General features: G+C 46.6%; 1 long non-coding RNA gene across 1 annotated transcript in view; it reads left to right on the top strand.

Moving 5' to 3' along the window:
- Positions 1–2158: 2158 nt before the first annotated feature.
- Positions 2159–6753, top strand: part of LOC129735436 (uncharacterized) — a 196974-nt gene continuing 192379 nt past the window's right edge. Inside the window, exon 1 of the long non-coding RNA XR_008731074.1 lies at positions 2159–2465. This is a non-coding gene — a long non-coding RNA (uncharacterized LOC129735436). The remainder of the gene's footprint in view (positions 2466–6753) is intronic.

Raw genomic sequence — 6753 nt, 5'->3', positions numbered from 1 at the left:
AAATTGCTTCTTGGCATTTAAATGGAAATGTTTCTTGTTCAGAAATTTTGGAAGCTTGCATACTGTATGATTTTTGAAAGGCTTATACAATTACCATTGAATTTGGATGAGGTCTATTCCTAACAATATATATATTTCTCAATTAAACTTTGCCCTTCCAGAGACCTAAATTACTTTGTCTAGAGTGTAGATTCCTGATGTGGAATATATTCCAGAGGCAATAAGGCAAATGCAAATGTATTTCATTCTTAATATGTATGACTGAAAAGAGTGAACAGCAGCAGCTATTTTGCAAAGCAGACCTCTATGTTGAGAACTCTCCTGTTTAAGATTATGTTCTGATTTGCTCTGTGCCTTTTCATCCTGATTTCTCGGTTTGGACTAGAGCACAGTCTTACCTCTTGCCTTCCACCGAGGCTGGAAATTTTAGGACAAGGAATAAAAACAAAATAGAAAAGGCAGTACATAGCAGGCTTGCACCTGGCTGATTTAAAGGCATGCCATGAAGAGGACAATTCCCATATAGCTCAAAGCACTGCACGAAGTACCGCAGTCCGATATGTTCAGCGCTCTTCTTACAGTGCAGTTTTAGGGACTAATCCAGTATCGTGCTAAGATTTGTGGTGCCAGCATAAGCCATGTAGAGACTGTTGCAGAAAGTTTTGTACGAGTGGATTTTGAGGAGGGACCTGGAAGAGAAAAGTGTGATTATTTGGTGAATGAGAAAATGATAGGCTGAGCGCAAACAGCAACAGGTGATGAATCCTGGTAGGGATAAGTTACTGAGGACTTGCCCAAGGTCAGGTAGCAAAGCAGTAATAGGGCTTGACACCTGGTAACAGCACAGCCCTTTCTTCCTTCAGACCGTGTTGAACAGCAGCATTCAAAAGACCTAGTTTCCTGTCACTACAGTTTTAAAACAAAATAATAATAATAAAAAAAACCCAATGCAACGCTACAAACATTTAAAAGGCAGAAATTGGTAACACTGATCTTCTTCCCAAAGAGGAAGTAACCTTAAATCATGCAACTGAAATCTTGCAGGCCTTCTTCCTGAGAATCTGATGTTATTTATAAAAAAGCATAATTAATAACGGTGGTGATGATGATGATGAAAATTAAGAGATATCCCAACACCACTGTAAATGATGCTTCCTGAGCCCAAAAACAATATATTAGGCAGGTTGCTTAACTAGGGACAACAGAGGACCAGAGGTTTCCTCCTCCTCATCACATGTGCTGAAGCTGTAGCCCACTTGACCCCAAGAAAAGAGAGGCTTACCAGGGCCAGGACATGAAAGCACTACTCAAGGCCCTCACCATCCTCCATCCTTGTCCCCATCCTGACCCCCATCCCATTCATATGCTGAAATCAATGCTCATTCCATCTCATCTCCACGCCTATGCAAAACCCATGCCCAAGCCCAGCCCATGGCTGTCACATGCTCAAGCACATCCTCTTCCCTCCCTATTACCTTGTAATGCTAATGTCCACACCCAACCCATCCCACCACCATGCCCATACTTATGCCCATGTGCATGTCATGCCCATGCCCGCTCCCTCCATGCTGCCGTCCACCTCCTCTCCATGCCATGCCCATGTCCATGCCTACTTATATCCCCTCTCCACGCTTATGTCCATGCCCATGCCCATGCCCATGCCCATGCCTGACTGTGCCTCATGCCCCTGCCATGCCACCTTGCCCATGCCTATGTCCTCCCGCTCCCATGCCTATACCGTGCCCATACACATTCCCAGCTCCATCCCATGTCCACGCCATGTCTATGCCCACCCCTGCCCCACTCCTACATTATGCCAATGTCATGCTCGTGCCACCCTGCCCCACGCCTGTGTCATGCCCATGTCCGTGCCCGTTCCTATCTCCTACTCTGCCCATCTCCTCCCCATGCCCATGCCCCCCACCCCATGCCCCTTCCCACCCAATACCCATATCCACGCAATGCCCATCCCCTCCGCATGCCACCCCCATCCCTGCCCATGCCCAGGCCACCCCCGTGCCGTGCCGTGCCGTGCCGAGCGGTGCGCAGCAGCCGGCCGCATGTGTGCCTGTCATTCCCAGCCCGGGAGCGCCGGCTCCTGCCTCCCATTCATGTAACCTGTGTGTGTCTCTCTTTCTCTCTGTGTGTAACAGAGAGAGGGAGAGAGCGAGCGAGGCAAGGAGAGGAGGAGGAGGAGGGGGGAAGCTTTAAATAAAGCCTTTGGATTGCAGCTGCTTATTTTGGGCAGTCCAACCAGGGACGATTCCTGCCAGGAAAGAAGCTGGACCGGTCCTTTTCAATTTTATTTTTTTTTTTAATTTATTTTGATTTTTATTTTTGGGGGTGGCAGTGGTGTATTGCCGAGCTGCCTGCTGAGATGAGCTCCGGTGCCTGGCTGTAGTTGCCCACTTTGGGATCGCTGGACACATAAGTGGCATTTCGGTGGGGGGAAGCCTGCAGACATGGTAAGCTTCGCTTTTTGCTCTGAAAAGTGCATTTGTGCGATCGCCTCCCTCCAGTTTTCCCTTCCCCCTTTCCTCTTCCCACCAAACAGACAGGCACACGGGTTGGGGCTGAGGATAAGCTCCCTGAATCCCTGGTTTTTCCTCCCCACCATCCCTCCCTCCCAAGCCCAGCTCGTTTTCCTCCCCTCGCATCCCAGCCCTGCTGCTCCCTCCGCGCACAGTTTGCAGCAATGTAGCAGGAGGCAAAGATGCTGTTGGAGCTCCTGGCTGGGGTGGTGGGGACCAGACGCCCTCAGACTGGCCAGACCTTGCTCCAGGGTATGTTTGGGGTGCCTTTTCCCATCCAGCCCCTCCACCCACCCCCGCCCCCCAACCCTTCCCTCTGCACCCCAGGCGGTGCGGCTGTGCCGGGGGGAAGGCAGCAGTGCAGATTTGGAGGCACTGGAGCAAGGATGCAGCTTTAAGATCAATCGGTGTTATTTATGTAATAGTAAAAGCCGAGAGGAAGGGGGGTGGGGTGGGGGGGGGGGGAGAAAGAAGTAAAAAAAAAAAAAAGCAAAAAAAAAAGCAATGCCTCGGTATTTCTCAGCTGCACAAAGCTCCTTTTGCTCTGCCTGAACCCCCCGCCCCGTCCCCATGTCCTGCTGCAGGGTGGTGCGTGGTGGAAGTGTGTGTGTGTGTATGTTTACATTTGGCTCTGTGATAGACTCAGGGATGGGGATGGGGAAGGGGTCTCCCATTTTCCAACGGGAGGGTAGGTTTGCCTCCAACAAAAATAAGAAAAACGCGCTTGACTGCAACTTGAGTGACAATTCTGTTTCTTAGGCATTAAATGTTAAAGCCCTGCTTCCAGCCGTGCCCTGCCAGTATTAAAAGCTCCCCCAAATAGTGTGGCGTTTGAGAAAAGATGCTAGAGTGCCTGGGAGAACTGCAGTGGTTCAGACTCATACTCGTATTCTCAGCAATTTGCATTTACAAATACAAATTTTGGCTGTTGAACATAAGAACAGGCTGCTACCAAAAGGCATTAGTTTCTTGGTAGTTGTTTTGATTAAAAATACATATATATATTCTTGGGCTAAAATATCTGGGAAATTTTACTTGGAATAAGTAGTCGTTAAGGAATGCCAAATCCTTAAAAAATAAGTTAAAAAACTCTTAAAGTATTTGTAAAGCAGTAGGCATTTACTCTTTCTTGCCCTGACCATGCTTAGAAATTCGCAGTGGTTACAACCATGTAAGCACATGATTTGGGAAAAAAAATAAAAATACATATTTATGCCACAGTCTTCCTTGTCTTATGGGGATACACAGTCTGAAATACATTTTTCATACAGCCAAACAGAGCTAAATAAATACTTATTGACTGGATAGACAAGACTATTCTGTGTCTTGAATGCATTTGCTCATGGCTCTTCCAGGAAAGTTCAAGTCCTTATGATTAAAAAAAAAAACAAACAACCCAACAAAAAACCAGCAGACATCAGAACCCTGAATCAAACTATAAAATAATTTCTCCACCTCCACCCTGTCTTCCTCCTTAACTTTTTGCAGTGAAGGCTCATCTAGAATTTATAGCTGCATTTTTTTAATTTTTTTTTTTTTTTTTCTGAGAAAAGTCCTGTGTGAGGGGAGGGACGTAAAATGAGAAAATGAGAACAAAGCTTTGAAGTTGGAAGTTGTCTGTGTGCTTTTTATAGGTAAACTTCTGCTGTAGCCTGGCAAGTTGTTAGTGTGCTTCTCCCTGCTCTGGGGTGCAGGAGCTGGGCAGGGGAACTTGGTAGATCCCAGCCTATCCCAAACGGGTTACTTTCTGCCTCATTGACCGTAATAAAATTGCTTACTAGTAGGGTGGCCCCTCCCCTCCTGCAGAAAGTGCTCTGCTCCCAACATGTGCGCCATATGTGCTTGCTATACCCAAGGTTTACCGTGTACGCCTATATGATGCCAGCAGCCCACATACGCCAGCCACACACTGGGTCCAGCCAGGACAAGGCTATTGGCCATCGGCAGCCCCAGCAGCTCCCCAGTTTGCTGGGGGTGGCTGGGGCTGAGCCAGTGATTTGTATTTAATTTATTTCATTGGCCTCTTCCAAGCCAAGCGCCTCCCACTTAGTGTCTCAGCCTGTAGCACTTTTATAGGCTTGAGTGGAAAAAACAAGGACTGTGTATATATATGTACATATATATATAAAAATATATGTGTGTGTGTATATATATAGTATGGGTGTGTGTGTGATGATGGACTTAAAGGTAAGGAAGACGTGTCTCTGTGGCATGGTTTTGCAGTGAGACAAGCCTTCCAAGCAGCTCGCTTGGCTCTGCCTGTGTTACAAGGCTGTAGGAATTTGCTGGTTCGTGGCCATCGCGAGCTGCCCTTCCCTGCTAAAATTCCCTGCTCCCAGCCTATGCCATGCTGCTGGACCAGCCCTTGCTGGCGCGGGCTGGTTCGTGGCCATGAGGATTCCCTGCTGCCATGATCCCTTAAGAACGTGACACCTAAACGAGCACATGGGCCAGGAAAATGAGGGTCCGCGCTGGTTTCCAGCAGGTTTGGGGATGGGGAGGGGAGCGTGGGGGTCGCGGTGTGTGGCCAGGCACGTGAAGGTGTGACTTGGGTTGTGCCTTCCCCGGGGAGTGGGACCGCTGCTCTGCACCAGGCCGACCTGTGAGGGGGGTCTGCACCCGCAGCTGGGGCAGGGATAGGAGAGGTGCCTTTGCAGGCAACCTGTTTCTGTGTTTTCCCCTTTTCCCTTCCCCCCAAAAAAGTCACCAGAATTGGGAATGACTGCCACTGCACTGAGATGTACTACAGCTCCGCAGGGACTCCTGCTTCTGCGCCTCCCCCTCCCTTCCCCTACATACGTGCGTGCGCGTGCTCATCTTTACCAGCGGCGATTTTCAGTTTCACTGTCATTTATTTGTGTGATCTAGAGAAAAGAATGTCATGTTTTGGTGGGCAAAGGGTCTTTGGTGCGGAAAGGCTGGGCTTTGGCACTGGAAGGGGGAAGAGGCAAAAGGAGGTGCAGAAGTTAACTTTGTAGTTTCCTTTTTTATTAGCCAGGGGTCCTAGTTTAGAAAGGCTTTTTTATTTGGGGGGGGGGGGGGGGGGGCGGGAGAGATTTTGCCTTCTTTGACTGCAAGCGATATGGAAAAATAGAGAGGAGTAAGTAAAACTGCTCATCTGGTTTTGGTTGGGGAGGAAGGGGAGATACCCCCATCCCACCCCCTCCTTCATTTTATTACCTGTGTGGAAAAAGGGAGACGTCGCTGCAGTTTCGATGGGTCTGGGGAAGGAGTGAGGTTTGCACTGAGAAGACTGTGGGGTTTTGAAGTCCTTGTAGCTTAATTATTTTGCTTGACTCATTTAAATTCGATGCTTTTCTTTTGTTTTGGTGAGCAGATAGTACACTAGCAAGGGAAAATGTTCTCTTTTGTTTTACAAAGTGAGGAATTTTTTTGCTTTATTTTATTTGATTGGTTTCCTGGAGTGCATAATAACGAAAATGTTATTTCATTCCCACTACAGCATGTACACTATTCCAATTAAGAGCCCACTCTGGCTATTTTTAACCTGATAGTTTACCATTTCTCTGCTCAGGAGAATAAAATGTTGAGTTCTTACACTTTAGAATAGCTGAGATGCTTAAGCAAAACTACCTTTTCCCTGGGAAAGTCATTTCCAGTTCTGTTTGAGTTCCCGCTTCACTGGTTCATTTTCTGACAGAATCACATCCTTGCAAGGAGCAGAACTATGATCTTACATAACCTGATGTTTCCAGATCAAAAGTTACAAATATTGCAGTAATACCACGATGAGAGAGATTTGGCAGGAGGAATGTTGTATGACATGTGATTTCTTATTAGGATTTCAAATCAAGGCGATATAAAAAATTTATGGGGCAAAAAAGTAGAATTAAAAATGATGAAAAAGAACCCCTAAACTTGTTCATTTGATATCTTTTTTAACATCACTTTCTCTTTTTATCTTATCTCCGTAGGCACTTGAGGCTGTTTTCTTTTTAAGCACTCTTCTGTGTTTAAGAAATGTGTAATTGTAGTATCAAAAAGTGAAGCAGCTTGAAACTCTCTCTCAGATTTGATTCAAAGAAATGAAACTCTGTAAATCAATGTCAATTCAGACTTAAAGACTGGCTGTTACCTGCCCTGTTACAGGGTCTATCAGAACAGCTTATTGTAACTAAAAGCTAAAATATTCTGTTTCTACTTTTAACCTGCAGATTGTCATTGCTGGGTACTTTGACAAAGTAATGTGCACCACTTCCCA

This window comes from Falco cherrug, chromosome 2, assembly GCF_023634085.1.
Source record: "Falco cherrug isolate bFalChe1 chromosome 2, bFalChe1.pri, whole genome shotgun sequence".
NCBI classification, from domain to species: domain Eukaryota; kingdom Metazoa; phylum Chordata; class Aves; order Falconiformes; family Falconidae; genus Falco; species Falco cherrug.
This window is presented reverse-complemented; position numbering and strand designations above follow the sequence as displayed.